General features: G+C 41.0%; 1 long non-coding RNA gene across 1 annotated transcript in view; it reads right to left on the minus strand.

Moving 5' to 3' along the window:
* Positions 1-12,612: 12,612 nt before the first annotated feature.
* Positions 12,613-21,025, minus strand: part of LOC306669955 — a 64,122-nt gene continuing 55,709 nt past the window's right edge. The window contains exon 3 of the long non-coding RNA XR_013766260.1: positions 12,613-12,820. This is a non-coding gene — a long non-coding RNA (uncharacterized lncRNA). The remainder of the gene's footprint in view (positions 12,821-21,025) is intronic.

Genomic DNA, 21,025 nt, shown 5'->3' on the forward strand with positions numbered 1-21,025 from the left:
CGGGACCCGAATTGATGGGAAGCCTCTGAAATCAAAACAGGGCATTCATGGTCTCTGCATTCCTACCTCCTGTGTTGATCCCACAAGGAATCATTGAGTAAAAAGGCCCTGTCTGTCCCTGGCACTGGGACCAGAGCAGCAAGCCAGGAAGACGTGGCTCCTGATTTCAGGAAGAGAAAACATGTGAGACAATGCCTTTGCTTTTCTGTAAAAGAGAAGCTTAAGAGCTACAAGAGTGTGTGATAAGAAGACCAGACTAGACTGGGAAATGGAAAGTTTCCATGAAGAAGTAGCAGAAAATGATATAGAAGGAATTCAGAAGAGTGAACTATATGAAGGAGGGAGAAAGTTCCAGGCTAAGGGATTAATGGGTTGGGAAACCCCGAAGCAGAAAGGAATGTGGTGTTTTCAAGATCCTGGAAGAGGGCTGGTGTGCCTTCATCGTAAAGACTGGGGAGAGCTGGCACACGCGTGTAATCCCAGCGGCTGGGATTGAGGCAGGAGGATCATGAGTTCAAAGCCAGCCTTGGCAACTCAGAGAGACCCTGTCTCTCATAAAATATAAAAAAAGGACTGGGGCTGTGGCTCAGTGGTTAAGAGCCCCTGGGTTCAATCCCTGATATTAAAAAATAAAAATCTGAGAAGAGAATAGTACAGTGATGTTGGTAGACACACAGCAAACAAATCAAGGGAGTTTTTGTGTGGAGAATTTGTACATTATTTCCAAGGCAATCAGAAGGGGCTAAATGGGGATGTGACCTGAACACACTTGCTTTTTAAAGAATCCACTCTGATTGTTGGTAGAGAATAAACTGGAAGAGAGTGGACATATAGGAAAAGACAGGGCACTGATAGGAGTCCAACTGTGACTCCGTAATAATTGCAGGATACGGTTGTCTTGGGCGTGTTGAAGAAATATGAAGGAGCCAGAAGCATGATACTGATTGATTAGCTATCGGGGTGAGGGATAAGGGCTGGTCCACACTGACCCCCAGGTATCTGGCTTGGGAGCTGGACAGATGGTTTCATTCCAGAGAGAGGAGACACTGACGTCAGTGGTGTGTGTCAGAATGAGGAAAATGATGAGTTCAAATAAAAACACGTGACTCTGAGGTACCCATGAAAGATCAAGTGGAAAGGCTCAGTCAGCAACCCTACTTCAGTAAGACTGCTCAACACTGCTAATGGCCAGCCCATTGCTAAATGAATAAATCCATTTCCATACTCAGCTGTCTGAATAGTGCGGCATGGGACACTGTTCACCACTCATTCTTGAAGCAGGGCCTCTTCATCTTTGGTTTCTACTTTACACCTCCCTCCTCTGGTTCTCTTCCTACACTGGCTTGTCTTAACCTAACCTTAAAAGATGTGAGTTTCAGGACTGGGGATGTAGCTTGTTGGTAGAGCACTTGCCTAGCATGTGTGAAGCCCTGGGGTTGCTACCCAGCACCACAAAGAGAAAAGGAGAGAGAAGAAAAGAAAGGAATAAAAAGATATGAATTTCAACTGGGACCTTAAAATGAATAATCGTCCAATCTCCAGCCCCAGCATCCCTAAAAGCGTGCAGAGGAAACCTCTCTCCCTGAATTGTCCACAGATTACCTAAATCTAAGAAGCCTTGCCACTCATTTCTTCTCCCAAATACTTGTTCTCAATTAATAGCATCATGGAGTGAATGAGGAGGCTCTATCTCTTCATCAAAATTCAATCTAAGTCTTCATACTGTCTCCTCATTCCCTCCACCACCACATCTGATCTCTCTCATGGTCTATGGCTATCTTGTTTCACTTAAAGGCTGGCGAACTTTCTGTAAAAGGCCAGGTGGCACATATTTGGGGCTTCAAGAGCTGTGTGACTCCTGTGACAGCTCTTCACCTCCATCTCTGTACTGCAGAAACGGCAAGAGACGACGCACAAAGAGGAACAGCTGTGTGACATTGAGACTTGATAATGTGGACACTGGATCTTGACGTCCATATAATGTTCACCTGCTAGATCACTTTTCTTCTTTTTTACTTAAACATGGAAAAGCCATTCTTAGCCGGGGGCTGCACCACAGCAGACAACAGGCAAGGCTTGCCCCGCAGCCCGGAGCGCAGGAGCCTGGGTCCACCCTCTCACTCTTTCCACGGGGCAGCCAGAGAGCAAATCTGAACCTCAGCAATGCCCTTTCTTAAAATCTCTCAGGACTCCTCTGAGAATACACTTATTAGACTGAAGCACAAGTCTCTTCCACCAGGTGGCCCCAAACTTATTTTGTAAACTCAATTCTTATCTACCATTCTCAAACAGTGTTTCCATGCCAGGCAGACTCAACTTCTGGCTGTTCCCCGAGGCACTTGGACTTCCCCAACTTTACACCTTTATAGCTAGCTCCAAGCTGATTGACATTAGACCTAAGGTAATTTTGGTTTTGCTCAACTGTTGGGTGCTTTTTGGTCAGTTAATGACAGTCCCCAGAAAACACTGGAAATAAGTGAGAGTTGTCTACTCCCTACAACCTGGCTTCTTAGTTTCAATGAAATCTCATAACAAAATTCTTCCACAACAGACATTGGTTAGTAATCAGACATGAAACTGTGAAATAACATATTTAACTTGACCTTCAGTGAAATTTGAGATTTTGGCCCACCAGACTTGAAGGATTCCCTACAGCAAATGGGACAATATTCTGGGGGCAGGAATCAGCTAACCATGCTCAGATTCTGGGAACCAAGAATCACAGTGAACCATTATACCCAGAACCAATTGGGGATCCTATATGGTGTGCCATTCTTAGGAGTAAAAGATGGAGACCTTACTTAATGTCTATACTCCATCATCCTTGCAAGTTAGAAGAATCTCCAAAACATAATTGCCAATCCACAGACCTTAAATACTACTGATATGATTATCCAATGCCTAATATCCCTTATGCTGATTAACAAGCCATTTATTTCACAAATGAAAGTGAACATTACAGGCTAGGGGTACTGTAGCTCAGTGATAGAGCCCACACTTAGCATGTATGAGGCCCTGGGTTTGATACCCAGCACAAAAAAAAAAAAAAAAAGATGAAGAAGTAATCAAAGTGAACATTACTAACATCAATTATGGTTTACTTAAAAAAATCCTGAAGTAATAACATAAAATAAGAGATAAAAATAGCTAAAGCCTTTGCTCCATACATTTAGAGTATAGCCTTGTGATTAAATAGCAGTGTACATACCTTTGAGGTATGCATAATTCAAATCAAGTTAACCGATGACCTCTTTCTTTCTTTCTTTTTTATTTGGTAGCAGGGATTAAACCCAGGGACACTTAACCACTGAGTCATGTCCCCAGCCCTTTTTTATTTTTTATTTAGAGACACAGTCCCACTGAGTTGCTTGGGACCTCACTAAGCAACTGAGCCTGAGGCTGGCTTTGAACTGACGATCCTCCTGTCTCAGCCTTCTCAGCCACTAGGATCATAGTCATGCACCACCGTGCCCAGCCTGACTTTTTAATTAGGTGTATACTTGTTATGATTTGAATCTGAAATGTTCCTCAAAAGTTCATGTTTTGAAAACATGGTCCCCAGTGCAGCAAAGTTCAGAGATAGGGCTCTTAGGCAATGATTACCTCATCAATGGATTAATCTATCAAATGGATTAATCCATTGATAGCTGGATGGACTACTGAGGGGTGGGACCAGGTTGAAGGAGGTAAATCCCTGGAGATGTGCCCTGAGGAGTTTATCTTCTCCCCGGTCCCTTACTCTCTGCTTCCTGACTGCCTTGAGCTGAGCAGCTTTCCTCTGCCACATCCTTCTGCCTTGGAGCCAGCTGACCAAAGACTAAGCCCCTGAAACCACGAGCCAAAATAAATCTTTCCTCCTCTAAGTTGTGCTTGTCATGGATTTTTGTCACAGAAATGAAAAGCTGACTAACAAGTACCAAAACCCAATAAAGTCCTTCCTCTGAAAATAATCAAGATGCCTTTGTTCCTTACCATCGCAAGTAAATGTGTTGATGACTAATGTCCAGTAGCCTGCCATATAATGGGTGCTAATCAAAATTACTTGTTGAATAAATGAATTACATTGGCTTAGCATTCTGTTCAAAGTCTGACTTCATTCCAGGCTGTTCCAGACACAGGTTCTAGCCAATGTTTTCCTGGAAAAAATTTCTTGACATACGTCTTATCATATGGCTGAGGTAACGTGAAGATCCCCTTTTAGAATTAACTTACTCAACAATTATGGAACTGTTACAGGCACTGAGGGAAAATGTAATTTCCCACACAAGGCATTTTTAGAAGCAGATAATGCATGCCTACAGTTATTTAAATCCCTTAGACTCTTCAGGTGCCCTCATCCATATTCAAGATAAGACAGAAGTGGTCCGAATAACCTACAATCATCTATTTAGTCATCTGGAAAAAGTGGGTCAAGTCAGTTATAAAATATCAAAATTTCCAGCCATCATAGCAAAGCGTAACTCAAATTCTGCTGGCAAAAGGATCAGGGCACTAGCATTCAGGATACCTCCTCCCAGGTTCACAAACAAAGTCAAGGACATACATTCAACAGAAGACTCCAAAGCTTCTTACACAATGACCTAATTTAGGGTGTGGGATTATCCCTTATAAAAAGGAGCACCAAAGACACGTGTGATCAATCGAAAATAAAAAGCATGAATATACAGGTGATCGTCGAATTTCTTGAGCCTGCTGATAACAGTAAGGATTTCTTTACTGGCCTCAAGTTCCAGGGATGACACTGGATTTGATTAGCAAGCAGCTGAAAACTCAGCGCATCTCCAGTTTTGTGCCTTACCACTGCTCTAACTCTGAAGGGCAGAGCAGCAGTAATAAGAAACAGGTTCTTGCTCATCATAAAGCATCGTCTCTGACTCAAGAACCAATAGTGACTTGAGACTGTGGACATGCTTTTCTGCCAAACGCTGGGGAGGGTCCTTGTGAACTATGAGACAAAACAATGCTTTTTGAAGAGGGAGAGAAAACGTGAGAAACCTAATGGTCCTAAGAACTTGGAAGCCTTCCTTTTTTGGAGGAGGAAATCCATGGGTTTTATATGTTCTATCTGCAGTTGGGTGAAGGCCGAGGTCACCTGCAGTTACCTCTGAAGCATGTTTCCTTTCAACATTTTATTGAAATAAAACATTCTGTGAGTTTATCTTCCACTGATTCCCATGTTCATACAACAAAATTAGATATAATTCTTGGGATTCTTGAAAGTACAATTTGTGAGTTTTTTTATTATTATTATTTTTAGTTGTAGATGGACAAATACCTTTATTTTATTTATATGTGGTGCTGAGGATAAAACCCATGCCTCATGCATGCTAGGCAAGCGCTCTACCTCTGAGCCACAACCCAGGCCCAATTTGCAAATTTTTAAAAAGCAATATTCCAACCAGGCACAGTGGCACATGCCTGTAATCCCAGCAGCTCGTGGGGCTGAGACAGGAGGATTGTGAGTTCAAAGCCAGTCTCAGTCAAAGCAAGGTGCTAAGCAACTCAGTGAGACCCTGTCTCTAAATAAGATACAAACTAGGACTGGGGATGTGGTTCAGTGGTCGAGTGCTCCTGAGTTCAATCCCTGGTACCAAAAAATAAAAAGCAATATTCCAGGGGCAATGGAAGTTTCTAGTATTTAACTAAAAAAGCTCCTTGATGAACAATTTGTCAGTTTTAGTAGCATTGTTAAGGGGCAACTGTTGATAAACCATAGAGGTTATGTTTTGCAAAGGGCTTCACCTCAGGGGGAAAAAAGATATTCATTGAAAGTAACTTCTAAGTCTAGATACTGCATAAGTGCCTTATTCAATTACAGTCCCAGCTCACATGACTTTGAAACTAGCATATTTGATATAGCCCCCCAAGGCTTGTAAAACTGAATTGGAAACATATGCCAACACATTGAGAATGTTATCTTGTGCACAATACTTGACTTTTCTATACCTGTTTCCTTATCTACAAAAACATGGTCAATAGACACTACAACTTAGTGCTATTGTAATAGAATAACTGATCCCTTCAAAATGCTTACAAGTGTTCCTAGCATGTAGTAAATGTGCTACTTTTTTACATTTTTTTTTTTCTGATTTTCGAGTGAATTGAGGGAATGGTTCACCAAAACAATTTTACAGGGCCCCTCTTGTTTTGAGAGAAACTGCTTTTAAACTTTTCAGTCTTGGAAACCTGCCAAGTTTCATGTCATTTATGATATTCTTAAAACTGGAATGCACAAGATTTTTGCAAAATAAATCCATGATACCTTTACCAGTTTGATGATTCCATTTGTGGAGTTTAAGTCTTTGAAGAATGACTGGTGGTGTTGTAAGATCTACACCTCTAGTTACCTCACAAGGTGACTTCTAATTCTAGTCGACATATTTTCTGTGAAGCAGAATCAGTGCTGGACCTTATTATGTCTTGAAATTTGCACATACAGAGTTGCCAGGGGCATACCGTATTTCTAACTTTAGTTCTCTATTTATTTCATGAAAAAATAAAAGTTTCTAGAGTATTAATCATAGATGATAAGCTGATCGACATCAAAATCTGTAATATGCTCCCAAGACATTTAAGTAATGCATATTTAGCATAGAAAGATAAAAAAAAAATTTTCCATATCAAAAGGGAAAAAATTGTCTTGATTCAACCACAGAGAGATGTTTGCTGTTATTTTGATGTATATGGTTCTAGTATTCATACCCCATATGTATACATATGCACAAGATGCACATGCACACATAAATAAACTTTAAATTAAACATGGTATGCTCTTTGATAATATACTCTTTTCACGTAATATGTCATGAATTTTTTTCCCACTCAGAATGAATATAAAAAACAGATATATCGCTGAGCATGGTGGCACATGCCTGTGATCCCAGCAGTTCTGGAGACTGAGACAGGAGGATCACAAGTTCAAAGCCAGCCTCTGCAAAATCCAGGCATTAAGCAACTCAGTGAGACCCTGTCTCTAAAGAAAATACAAAATAGGACTGGGGGTGTGGCTCAGCGGTTGAGTGCCCCTGAGTTCAATCCCTGGTATTCCCCGCCCCCCAAAAAAACCTATATAACTTTGGGAAAGCAATCGGTAGAGACCCCAGCAAACAAACAACAGTTTATGAGGATCTTCTCAAAGGACGAGAAGGAATAATTAAGGACAGGCAGGACTCAGGGCATGATAAGTGAAGATAGAAGCCAGGATTGCAAAACAGAGAGAGAATCAGATACTGGAAAACATGACGGGGACCTAGTAACTGAAAATGGAACACAAAGTAGAGAACTGGACAATTAGAAGGAAGAGCAAACACACAAAGAGCACAATTCTTAGACTTGAGATTCAAGATGAGACTGTCCTGCTTAAAGTGACAGAGGCTACTACTGTACGGGTGGACAGGAAAGTCAGACTGTTGGGGACACTTGGGGTCAGATTCACACTCCAGTGTTGGATCAGCTTTGAGGTGGAGGCAGTTATGACGGTGGTATCAGCATCTTCTCAGCTCCAGTTTAAATTAATAGTGGCGAAAACTTGAAACCAAAAAATGTTCACAGTATTCCCTGATTTCCACTTCTCCAACTTTTCTTAAGATTCTGTAAGTTCCTCATCCTTGTGTTAAATTCCTTTTGGGAAGACTTGCGTTTTCTGGCTTGACATGTAAAAACCTTGGAAGCTGTCACTCCTATTTTCACAACAAGAAAAAAAGCAGAACAAACTGAAAAGCAACAACTCTTCTCAGATCCATCAAAGATTGGAGGTCACAGGGCAAACTGCTGCCTCAAAAACTGGAGAGACAGGTAGAATCAGACAGTGGCAGCTTACTGGATGCTTAGGAGAAGAAGCCACAGCTGAGACCAATATGAAGCTCATATCTGGAGTCAGTATTGGCAGGAATAGTTAAGACTGTAATTGAGGAATTGCTCGAAGTTCAGTGTAGACTAGCTTGAGAGTTAAAAACTCCGAGGGTGCCCAGTCTTTCACACTTTCATGATTTTTTTTTAATCTCCAGGAACCCCACTAGGTTCTCACTGTGAAGATCAGAGACAAATCCTCCCTGGCTTCCTGTAGGGAAAGTAACAATTTTGAAATATGCCAAAAGATTTCTATTTGCCTTAACAATGCCTGGCTTTAAGACAAACTGTTTTACAAGAGCCTAATGCACTAGGGTTTTTCCAAAGCTTAACTGACCTGGGGGAAGGAAAATACCCAATGCCGGACCCCTCTGTTCTTCCTGTCTCACCTAAGACATGCAAGCAGGAACTGAGAAGCATGCGGAAGATTACAGCCCAGGGACACAGGTCACTAAAAATCAAACGGAATCATAGGACTGCAGAATGCTTCCCTTCCCCCACCCCTCGCCAACATCGGCAGGGCTTCCGTGTAACAGCAGGTTTCCTGTGAAAGAACTACAAGCCTCAGACCTTATTTCAGGAGTCTCAAGGAAAAGAAATCACAGACACATATGTGTTGGGGGGCCTTCCTGCAGCTGCAGGTTGGGTACCCTGTCCAGTCACTTCCCACCATTGTTGTTGAGAAACCTGCGCCCCAGCCTGGAGGCTCTGCCAGCTTGGGAGACAGCCAGTGAGGGCTCCATGGCAGGTCACCTCCACCTTCAGACCTTAAAGCCCAGGTTCTGCTCAGCTATGGATTCTCCCCTCACCTTCTTCTGAACCCTGCCCTGATCTTTTTTGCTTTCGAAAAATAATATATCCAAACAGGAAAATGAGGGTCCTCAATGCACATTTCCAGTGTTCCTAAAATAGATATTTATGATCCCGTCTCTCCTCCCCCAGAAGTGGTAACTTTCTTAGGAAATGAAAAAGCAAGAAGAGGAGGGATTTGAGATTCCTCCTTTGACCATTCTTAGTCTCCCTCCAGAGTCTGTAATGAACTTGTCAACACTTCCCTCAAGAGACTTCATGATCTTTTGGCTCCCCGAAGTGTTGATGATTTTGTGCATAATTCATTTGCCAACACAAAATTGGTTCTGTGAATCCATGAAAGGTGGCAGTGAGTAAACAAAAAAAGGGGGGGGAACTCAATGTAATTGTGTCAAACATATAAAAATATCTAGAGTATAATACAGTCATCTCATATCAACTATCCAGATTTCACAGATTTTAACATTTTACTCTATTTTCTTCAGACTTGTCTTTTCTTTGCATCCTTATAGAAAGTCTCTCCATGGTCCAATATTCCCATTCTTACAACTCAGAGGTAACCAAGATCCTGAGTTCTTTCACTTCTTGTTTTTGTTGTTGTCGTTGTTGTTGTTGTTGTTGTTGTTGTTGTTTTCTCTCCCCAGCATTGGGGATTGAAGCCAGGACCTCTTGCGTACTAGGCAAGTACTCTACCTCTGCCCCACATTGCCAGCCCTTTCTACTTTGAGATAAGGTCTTGCTAAGTTGCTCGGGCTGTCTTGGAACTTGTGATCCTCCTGCCTCAGTCTCCTGAGTAGCTGGGATTACAGGGGTTCTCCATCACACCCCACTCCCCTAATTATCACCAGGGCACTTCTATGGGTCTCCTACATTAAAACTGTAATCTCACCATGGACAAGATCATGTCTTTCAGTATACGAAGTTAAGACAAACTTAACTCAGCCCAATTTAGCAAATAGACAGTAAAATCCATAATGTAATCTCACGAACTTTAAGATTTTATCCTTATTCTGTATTTTAGTCATTCTCATTATAATGTGTCTTGGTGTGGATCTGTTGTAATTTTGTACATTTAGGGTCCTGTAAGCCTCTTATAGTTGATTTTCCATTACATTCTTTAGGTTTGGGAAATTTTTTGATATTATGTCATTGAAAAGACGGTGCATTCCCTTGGTTTGTATCTCTGCTCTTTCATCAATCCTGATAACTCTTAAATTTGGTCTTTTTATCTTATCCCATAGTTCTATTCATGGATTCTTACCATCTTCTCTGCATGGTCAACTTTATTTTCAATATTACATATTTTGTCTTTGTTGCCTGAGGTTCCGTCTTCCAAATGGTCTAGTCTGTTGGTGATGCTTTCCATTGAATTTATAACTTGGTTTATTGATTCCTTCATTTCAAGGATTTCTGCTTGTTTGTTTGTTTGTTTGTTTGTTTTCAGAATCTCTAACCCTTTATTAAAGTGATCTTTCACTTCTGGTATTTGCTCTTTGATTTCACTCTTTACACCATCCCTTACTTTGCAGCTCAATTTAGCTATGTAGATTTTAGACTCCTTCTGGGACATTTCTTCTTCTGTGTTGTCAGTGAATTCTCCTATTGGGACATCTTGGTTTGTTTGAGGTACTTTGTTCCCCCATTTTTTCATGTTGTTTGTGTTTTCCCATCTAGTCATATGGATCTGAGGCAGTGCAGATTCTACCCTGTAGACCTATATTGTCCCTGAAAATTTCCAGCACCTCACCTGTAAAGGGAGACCTATATCAACAGCACCCAGTGTAAACGACATGTAGCCTTAAATCTAATAGCTCCCCTCGAGGTGTCTACTGCCTTCTCGATAGAAACAGAAATGATGAGCTCAATCCCTGTCCACAATATAAAGAGAACATTTGCTAAAAGGGGTTTACAATTTCAAATGGTGGACAAAGGGAGAACAGAAAGAGGGTAGATGTGATGTTCATGAGGGAAGAAGAGAGAAGCTAGAAGTAAAAATCCACAGGAAGGGTGGAAGAGGAACCAACAGAGATTGGATGTTAAGTGGAGAAAAGGTAGAATGGGAATCTATGAAAACAGACCAGCAAGAGGAAGAATACACATGAAGAGAAAAAAATTTACATATAAAAATATACTACAGAACTGCGAAACGTTTTTTTCCCTGGTATGGCTGCCTTCTACACTGCTGCTGCCTGGGGGGTTGGGGTGCCAGCAGGTTTGCTGCCATAACCGTCTTGGGGCGAAGCTGCCCTGTCTGGAGACGCTGCCTAGGGCCTGCAGGTTCAGCGCTGGGGTGCTTGCAGGTTTGGCTCATCTGAGGTCTTCCTCCTGGGAGTGCTGACCACCATCTAGCTGCTATTTCTCAAGAATGCTCATTCCGGGTGGTCTCTCTACAAATCCCAGTAGCACTGAGATCTCAGGACTGCAACATGGCTGAACCCAGGTTATCTAAGCCCAGATTGGTGGAATAGTGTCTAGGTCTTCCAGGGCTGGTCTGGGCCAGGCAATCTGGTGAGAAGTCAGAGACAGGGCTGAGGAATTTTCAAATGCCAACGGAGACAGTTTGTTCAGTTTTCCATCAAGAATTATTTTATTTTATTTTTCTTTAACATCTATCTCCACCATATTTGGAACAAGGTAGTTTTCAGGCATCTGTCTGTTGAAGACAGTGATAAAATCTATAATTTCCAAAATAAACATTTGTCTTTGTCCCTAATTCCTGGCACACAGCTCCTAAAACTCTTGGAGTCTCCTGTCCTAATGAGATAACTGGTGGTTGGGGACCCTAGATGGCTTCAGGAAGGGGGCTGGTAACCAGAAAGATTGAGGCATGATTAGAAGGTTGGAACTTTCAGCCCCACACCCAGGCCAGGTGAGGGGAAGGCTTGAGGGTTGAGTTGATCAACAATTGCCATGATTTAATCAATCGTGCCTATCTAAAGAAATTTCCATTAAAATCTTGAATCAAGCCGGCACTGTGATGCATGCCTATAATCCCAGCAGATCAGAAGGCCAAGGCAGGAGGATCACCAGTTCAAAACCAGCCTCAACAACTTAGCAAGGCCCTAAGCAACTTAGTGAGACTCTGTCTCTAAATAAAATATAAAAAAATGTTGGGGATGTTGCTCAGTGGTTAAGCGCCGTGGGTTCAATCCCTAATACCAAAAAAAAAAAAAAAAACCACACACACAAAACTTGAACCAATGCAGTTCAGAGAGCTTCCAACTTGGGGGACCCCTCAAATGCTGGGACGACAAAGCATTCCAACTCCATGGGGACAAAAATTCCTGTGCTTGACCTCCTGGCTATTTATTTGTATTTTTAAATAATACACTAGTAACCATAAGTTTTTTCCTGAGTTTTCTGACACATTCTAGAAAATTATTGAAGCTGAAAGAGGAGAGGTGGGGAACCCAGCTTTGCGGCCACATCAGACTGACTTGGTAACCTGCCCTTTTGACTAGCGTCTGAAGTGAGAGTGGTTTTGTGGGACTGAGGCCCTGACCCGGAGGAGTCTGCTGCTAACTCTGGGTAGACAGCATCAGAACTGAATGGTAGGAGACATCTAATTTTGTGTCATAAGTGTTCTGAGTGAAAGCTGTTCAAGAACCCGTTATATAAGTCACCATGGGAGACAAGGAAAGTGAACATGAGGTATTTTCTATTAAAAAGAAAAAGGTGCCAAAATTTCTCTGGAAAAGGTTATGCTCAGTTCCAACTCAAGTCAGTTAAGAAAGGTTTGACTTGACTTTTTAAGTTTTTTACATTTATGTTTAGCTGAAGTTCAAAGCAAAATTCAAGTGGGATGAAACTCTAGAAAGAAGTAGGGAAATCCAATTTAGTAAATGCATATACACAAAACGATAAGACTTATGTAAAAGAAAAAAATCACTCTGACACTTGTTAAAACGGTAAAGCAGACTTTATTCAGGACTATCACCATGGGTACGGGGACTACAGCAATGGGGTTTTGCAGTTGGGACAAGATCCCATTCGACTCTGAATAGTACAAGGCTAAGCAGGAATTCACAGCCCCTGAGCAGGGGGTGAGGTTTGGTGGAAGGAAAATCACTGAGAGGAACCATCAGGGCTAACGAGGGATTCGGTGGCAGTACTGAGGTGGCAGGCCTCCTGCTGGTGTCAAGACAGGGTGCTCAGACATCACCTGAGGGTGGTGTCTGTCAAATAGCCTAGGAATAACTAGGTGTGGGGGTACACACCTGTAATCTCAGTGGCTCGGGAGGCTGAGGCAGGAGGATCTCTAGTTCAAAGCCAGCCTCAACAATTTAGCAAGGCCCTAAGCAACTCAGGGAGACCCTGTCTCAAAATAAAATACAAAAAAGGGCTGGGGATGTGGCTCAGTGGTATGGTGCCCCTGGGTTCAATTCCCAGTACAAAAAAAAAAAAAGTCTAGGAATTCCAGCAGAAAGCACCTGGGGGCTGGGCTGTTGTATCTGGAGCTTCACTCTTTCGTGATGTTTTCTAGCTAGCTAGTACCTTCAGAGAATTCCTGCTAGAGTCTTAAGCTGCCACCTTTTGGGGTAATGGGAAAATTAGCCTGGTTGACCAAACAAAACAAGATAAAATTTTGTCATTAAATATCCCAGAGAATGACTAAACTAAATGCGAAGAGGACAAGAAAAACCCAACTCACTGCTTTGCAAGCAACAGACATTAATTAAATACTGGTCGAATTACATGAATTTGATTATATTTAATTTCCACATTTAATTTCAGACCCACTTGTGCTAGTTTTGTTAATTCTTGAGCACTACTTTCTTAACTTCTCTAAGTCTTAAATTCACATCTGAAAAATCTTATTTAAAAGAACTGCAATTGGGGCAAGAGAAGAATGGAGGAATTTGGATTGTGTAGAGGAAAATGGGGCAGGAGGGGTTGATGGAAAGGAAAGATAGTGGACTGAGACAGACATCATTACCCTGTGTATACCTATGATTACAGGAATGGTGTGAATCTACATTGTGCACAACCATATAAATGAAAAGTTGTACCCCATTTGTGTACAATAAATCAAAATACACTTTGTAAACATAAAATTTTTAAAATAAATAAATAAAATAACTGCGATTACCTATATAAAGCTCAGAGAACAGTGTCGAGCACACTGCAGGTGCCTGATTACTTATTCTTATTATTTCATTTCCTGGAAGTTCTCCCTAGTTAGATACTATCTGATTTATATACAAAGGTAAGGTGACACTTTGATAAAGTATCTTTATGTAGGTCATAGGGGAGGGGAAAGAGCTTATTTATTTATTTTTTATTGTAAACAAATGGGATACATGTTGTTTCTCTGTTTGTACATGGAGTAAAGGCATACCATTTGTGTAATCATAAATTTACATAGGGTAATGTTGTTTGATTCATTCTGTTATTTTTCCCTTCCCCCCACCCTTCCCACCCCTCTTTTCCCTCTATACAGTCCTTCCTCCATTCTTCCCCCTCCCTAACCCTAACCCTAAACCTAACACTAACCCCTCCCACCCCCCATTATGTGTCATCATCCGCTTATCAGCGAGATCATTCATCCTTTGGTTTTTTGAGATTGGCTTATCTCACTTAACATGATATTCTCCAATTTCATCCATTTGCCTGCAAATTCCATAATTTTATCATTGTTCATAGCTGAGTAATATTCCATTGTATATATATACCACAGTTTCTTTATCCATTCATCAACTGAAGGGCATCTAGCTTGGTTCCACAGTCTGGCTATTGTGAATTGAGCAGCTATGAACATTGATGTAGCTGTATCTCTGTAGCATGCTGATTTTAAGTCCTTTGGGTATAGGCCAAGGAGTGGGATAGCTGGGTCAAATGGTGGTTCCATTCCAAGTTTTCTGAGGAATCTCCACACTGCTTTCCAGAGTGGCTGCACTAATTTGCAACCCCACCAGCAATGTACGAGTGTACCTTTCTCCCCACATCCTTGCCAACACCTGTTGTTGCTTGTATTCTTGATAATTGCCATTCTAATTGGGATGAGATGGAATCTTAGGGTGGTTTTGATTTGCATTTCTCTTATTACTAGAGATATTGAACATTTTTCCATATGTTTGTTGATTGCTTGTAGATCTTCTTCTGTGAAGTGTCTGTTCATTTCCTTAGCCCATTTGTCGATTGGGTTATTTGTATTCTTGGTGTGGAGTTTTTTGAGTTCTTTATAGATTCTGGAGATTAGTGGCTCTATCCGAAGTATGATTGGCAAAGATTTTCTCCCACTCTGTAGGCTCTCTCTTCACATTGCTGATAGTTTCCTTTGCTGAGAGAAAGCTTTTTAGTTTGAATCTATCCCAGTTATTGATTCTTGCTTTTATTTCTTGTGCTATGGGAGTCCTGTTGAGGAAGTCTGGTCCTAAGCCAACATGTTGAAGATCTGGACCTACTTTTTCTTCTATAATCTGCAGGGTCTCTGGTCTGATTCCGAGGTCCTTAATCCATTTTGAGTTTAGTTTCGTGCACGGTGAGAGATATGGGTTTATTTTCATTCTGTTGCATATGGATTTCCAATTCTCCCAGCACCATAAGTTGAAGAGGCTATCTTTTCTCCATTGCATATTTTTGGCACCTTTGTCTAGTATGAGAAAATTGTATTTATTTGGGTTTGTGTCCGTGTCCTCTATTCTGTACCATTGATCTACCTGTCTATTTTGGTACCAATACCATGCCGTTTTTGTTACTATTGCTTTGTAGTAGAGTTGAAAATCTGGTATTGCGATACCCCCTGCTTCGCTCTTTCTGCTAAGGATTGCTTTAGCTATTCTGGGTTTCTTATTCTTCCAGATGAATTTCGTAATTGCTTGCTCTCTTTCTGTGAGGTACGTCATTGGGATTTTAATTGGAATTGCATTGAATCTGTGTAGCACTTTTGGTAGTATGGCCATTTTGACAATATTAATTCTTCCTATCCAAGAACATGGGAGATCTTTCCATCTTCTAAGGTTTTCTTTAATTTCTTTCCTTAGTGTTCTGTAGTTCTCATTGTAGAAGTCTTTCACCTCTTTTGTGAGATTGATTCCCAAGTAATTTATTTTTTTTCGAGGATATTGTGAATGGGGTAGTTTTCCTAACTTCTCTTTCTGAAGATTCATCACTTATGTATAAAAATGCATTGGATTTATGAGCATTGATCTTGTAACCTGCTACTTTACTGAATTCGCTTATGAGGTCTAAAAGTTTTCTGGTGGAATTTCCTGGTTCCTCTAAGTATATAATCATATCATCAGCAAATAGGGATAGTTTGAGTTCTTCTTTTCTTATTCATATCCCTTTAATTTCTTTAGTCTGTCTAATTGCTCTGGCTAGAGTTTCAAGGATGATATCGAAAAGAAGTGGTGAAAGAGGGCATCCCTGCCTTGTTCCAGTTTTTAGAGGGAATGCTTTCAGTTTTTCACCATTTAGAAAGATATTAGCCATGGGCTTAGCATAGATGGACTTTACAATGTCAAGGAATGTTCCCACTATCCCTATTTTTTCTAGTGTTTTGAGCATGAAGGAATGCTGTATTTTATCAAATGCTTTTTCTGCATCTATTGAAATAATCATGTGATTCTTGACATTAAGTCTATTGATATGGTGAATTACATTTATTGATTTCCAGATGTTGAACCAAACTTGCATCCCTGGGATGAAACCCACTTGATCTGGTGCACTATCTTTTTAATATGTTTTTGTATGCAATTTGCTAAAATTTTGTTGAGAATTTTTGCGTCGATGTTCATTAAGAATATTGGTCTGAAATTTTCTTTCCTCGATGTGTCTCTGTCTGGTTCAGGTATCAGGGTGATATTGGCTTCATAGAATGAGTTTGGGAGGGTTCCCTCCTCTTCTATTTCATAGAATACTTTGAGGAGTATTGGAATGAGTTCTTCTTTAAAGGTTTTGTGGAACTCGGCTGAGAACCCATTTGGTCCCGGACTTTTCTTTGTTGGTAGGCTTTTGATGACCTCTTCTATTTCATTACTTGAAATTGGTCTATTTAAATTGTGTAGGCCCTCCTTGTTCCGTTTAGGCAATTCATATGTCTCTAGAAACCTATTGATGTCTTCAAAATTTCTATTTTATTGGAGTATAGATTTTCAAAATACCTTCTAATTATGTTTTGTATTTCATTCATGTCTGTCGTGATATTTCCTTGTTCATTCCGAATTTTAGTGATTTGGGTTTTCTCTCATCTTCTCTTCGTTAGTGTGGCTAAAGGTTTATCAATTTTGTTTATTTTTTCAAAGAACCAACTATTTATTTTGTCGCTTTTTTATATTGTTTCTTTTGTTTCAATTTTGTTGATTTCAGCTCTGAGTTTAACTATTTCCTGTCTTCTACTACTTTTGGTGTTGGTCTGTTCTTTTTCTAGGGCTTTGAGCTGTAGTGTTAGGTCGTTTATTTGTTGAGTTTTACTTCTCTTATTAAATGCGCTCCATGAAATAAATTTCCCTCTAAGTACTGCTTTCATAGTGTCCCAGAGATTTTGATATGATGTTTCTTTATTCTCATTTACCTCTAAGAATTTTTTAATTTCCTTCCTAATATCTTCTGTTATCCATTCATCATATAATAGCATATTGTTTAATCTCCAAGTGTTGGAGTAGTTTCTGTTTTTTACTCTTTCATTTATTTTTAATTTCAATCCATTATGATCTGACAGAATACAAGGTAGTGTCTCTATCTTCTTGTATTTGCTAACATTAGCTTTGTGGCATAATATATGGTCTATTTTAGAGAAGGATCCATGTGCTGCTGAGAAGAAAGTGTATTCGCTCTTGGTTGGATGGTATATTCTATAAACGTCCGTTAAGTCTAAATTATTGATTGTGTTATTGAGATCTATGGTTTCTTTGTTCAATTTTTGTTTGGAAGATCTGTCCAATGGTGAGAGAGGCGTGTTAAAATCACCTAGTATTATTGTGTTATGGTCTATTTGGTTTCTGAAATTGAGAAGGATTTGTTTGACATACATGGATGAGCCACTGTTTGGGGCATAGATGTTTATGATTGTTATGTCTTGCTGATTTATGCTTCCCTTAAGCAGTATGAAATGTCCTTTTTTATCCCTTCTGACTAACTTTGTCTTGAAGTCCACATTATCTGAAATGAGAATGGATACCCCAGCTTTTTTGCTGAGTGCATGTACCTGGTATGTTTTTCCCCCATCCTTTCACCTTTAGTCTATGGGTATCTCTTTCTATGAGGTGAGTCTCTTGCAGGCAACATATTTTTGGATCTTTCTTTTTAATCCAATCTGCCAGTCTATGTCTTTTGATTGATGAATTCAGGCCATTAACATTCAGGGTTATTATTGAGATATGATTTGTATTCCCGGTCATTTGGCTCATTTTTTAAATTTTATTTATTTATTTTTTTTGACACGACTTGGTTCCTCCTTTATTTTAGAATTCCTTTAGGATAATTCCTCCCTTTGCTGATTTACTTCTTTATTTTTCATCTCTTCCTCATGGAATATTTTGCTGAGAATGTTCTGTAGTGCTGGCTTTCTTTTTGTAAATTCTTTTAGCTTTTGTTTATCATGGAAGGATTTTATATCATCATCAAATTTGAAGGTAAGTTTCGCTGGGTATAAGATTCTTGGTTGGCATCCATTTTCTTTCAGGGCTTGAAAAATGTTGTTCCAGGCCCTTCTAGCTTTTAGGGTCTGGATTGAAAAATCTGCTGATATCCATATTGGTTTCCTCCTGAATGTAATTTGGTTCTTTTCTCTCACAGCCTTTAAAATTCTGTCTTTATTTTGTATGTTAGGTATTTTCATTATAATGTGCCTTGGTGTGGGTCTGTTGTAATTTTGTGTATTTGGAGTCCTATAAGCCTCTTGTACTTGATTTTCCATCTCATTCTTCAGATTTGGGAAATTTTCTGATATTATTTCATTGAATAGATTGTTCATTCCTTTGGTTTGTTTCTCTAAGCCTTCCTCAATCCCAATAATTCTTAAATTTGGCCTTTTCATGATATCCCAAAGTTCTCGGAGATTCTGTTCATGATTTCTTACCATCTTCTCTGTTTGGTCCACTTTGTTTTCAAGATTAAATATTTTGTCTTCAATGTCTGAGGTTCTGTCTTCCAGGTGTTCTATCCTATTGGTTATGCTTTCTATGGAGTTCTTAATTTGGTTTATTGTTTCCTTCATTTCAAGAATTTCTGTTTGTTTTTTTTTTGAATATCTCTAACTCTTTATTGAAATGATCTTTTGCTTCCTGTATTTGCTCTTTTAACTGTCAATTGGTGTGATCATTCAGTGCCTGCATTTGCTCTTTCATCTCATCGTTTGCTTCCCTGATCATTTTAATTATGTACATTCTGAACTCCCTTTCTGTCATTTCTTCTGCCATGATGTCATTGGATTTTATTGATGTAACATCTAGATTTGTTTGGGACATTTTCTTCCCTTGTTTTCTCATATTGTTCAGGTATCAGTGGACCGCTGAGATATTGCAGATTTCCTCTATTGACTTACAATGTCCCTGAAGATATCTAATATATCCCCTCTTAGCCTTCAGTAGCCTGATGTCTTGGAGGAAGTTGATAATGTGGTGCTCCACAAGGAAGCTGCCTCTCTAGGGGTGGTAGCCTTCAGGTGGGATATATTCCCTGCTAGTGGGCAGAGGTGCCTCCACTTGTTGACCAATGGTCATCCAAGGGGGAACTAGGCTGTGGGCTGAGGCAAGGCCTATTTGGGCCTGTGTCTCTGGTTTTACCATCCTTGTGGGAAAACCTCACCCAGCAGGAAATACTCACCCAGTGAGGAGGTCTCGCTGGTCAGTTTCCATCCTAGAGGTTCCCCTCAATCCACAACTACCGCCTGGGCCGGGCTGCCTTCCTCTGCAATGTTCCCAGGGGCCCAGACCTACCTCCTGGGTCTGGGAGCCTCACCCTTCGTAGAGGAGTCTCCTCAGGCTGCCTCTCCTCAGAGAATCTGCCTGCAGTCCTGGCTCCGCCCCTCAGCTTGTCTCTGTGCCGCTCTTCCACCAAGAAGCTGCCTAGGTCCTGGGACCCTGCTCTGCACCTAATCACCTGGCTATGCGGCCCCTCCTCTGAGCAGCCACCTGGAGCCCTGTACAGTCACTCCAAGTCCCAGTGACCCGCCGCATGCCTCTTCCTCCAGACAGCCACCCGGTGTTCCAGTGCAGTGTCTAGGCGTCCAAGCAACTCACTGCACACCTCCTCCTCCCGACAACCACCTATAGCCCTGGTACAGTCACTCTGAGTCCAGGTGACCCGCTGCGCTCCTCCTCCTCCTCTGGGCAGCCCCCTGGTGTTCAGGAGCGGTTGGTCTGTGTCCAAACAGCTCGCCACACAGCTCCTCCTCTGGGCAGCCTCCCGGAGCCCCAGTGGTTGCTCCGAGTCCAAGCGCTGTGCTGAGCAGCCTCCTCTACGATGCTCCCAATTGTCCAAGTTCACTGCTCCAGCAGGGGGAGGGGTGTCTCGCCGGGCAGCTTTACTTCACAAAGTTCCCTGCGTTCTGGGACTACCGCCCCATCTGGGACGCCTCCCCAATGGGAGAGACTCACCCAGTGGCTTTGAGTTGGTCCCAAGTCTCTCAATATCTCCTCTTCTTGAATCCTGAGTCCTGGAGCAACATGAAATGCAGCCACCCTCTAGTCCGCCATCTTGAACTCCCTGGGCTTATATTTTTAGTGGTTTTTTTTGTTGTTGTTGTTGTTGTTGTTGTTGCTGTTGCTTGGAGGATATTTTTGTTTGGTTTGTTTGTATTTTTTGTTGTTGTTGATGTTATTTTGTTTGGCTGTATTGGGTGGGGATAGAACCCAGGGACTCATGCATGCTATGCAAGTGCTCTACCACTGAGCTGCATCCCAGTCCTTTATTTTCTTATGAGACAGTCTCTCTAAGTAGTTGGCCAGGCTGTCCTCAAACTTGCAATCCTCCTGCCTCAGCCTCCCAAGCCACTGTGATCATAGGTATGCACCACTGAGTCCAGTTTTAAAAGTAATTTTTTCTTAATGCTGGTTTTGCCATTTCTTTTGTTTGTGCCAGGTGACTGGGATGGCCTAATTTTAGAAAGAAGTGAACTTAACATTTATTTTCTTTTTTTCCCATTTTCCCCCAGCTTTATAACACTTATTTTCATCACAATTAGAATGATTTGTTCTGCCCTTTCTGTAGGCAGAAACTTAAATCCAAATGAGATTCTGAAGTGGAAAATAACACTCACAGACGAGCACTGTCAAGGCTTATGCCAGATGCTACCCAGTTGGTTTTTAGTGCATTAATTATCTCAGCATTGTTCTATCCTAATAATATTAGCTGACACCACAAGGACTCAAGTGTCGGATCCTTGGTGCTCTGCACTCCTGGACCTTGCCCCACCCTCTTGCCA

Source organism: Sciurus vulgaris, assembly GCF_902686455.1.
Source record: "Sciurus vulgaris genome assembly, chromosome: 9".
In the NCBI taxonomy this organism is placed as follows: Eukaryota; Metazoa; Chordata; class Mammalia; order Rodentia; family Sciuridae; genus Sciurus; species Sciurus vulgaris.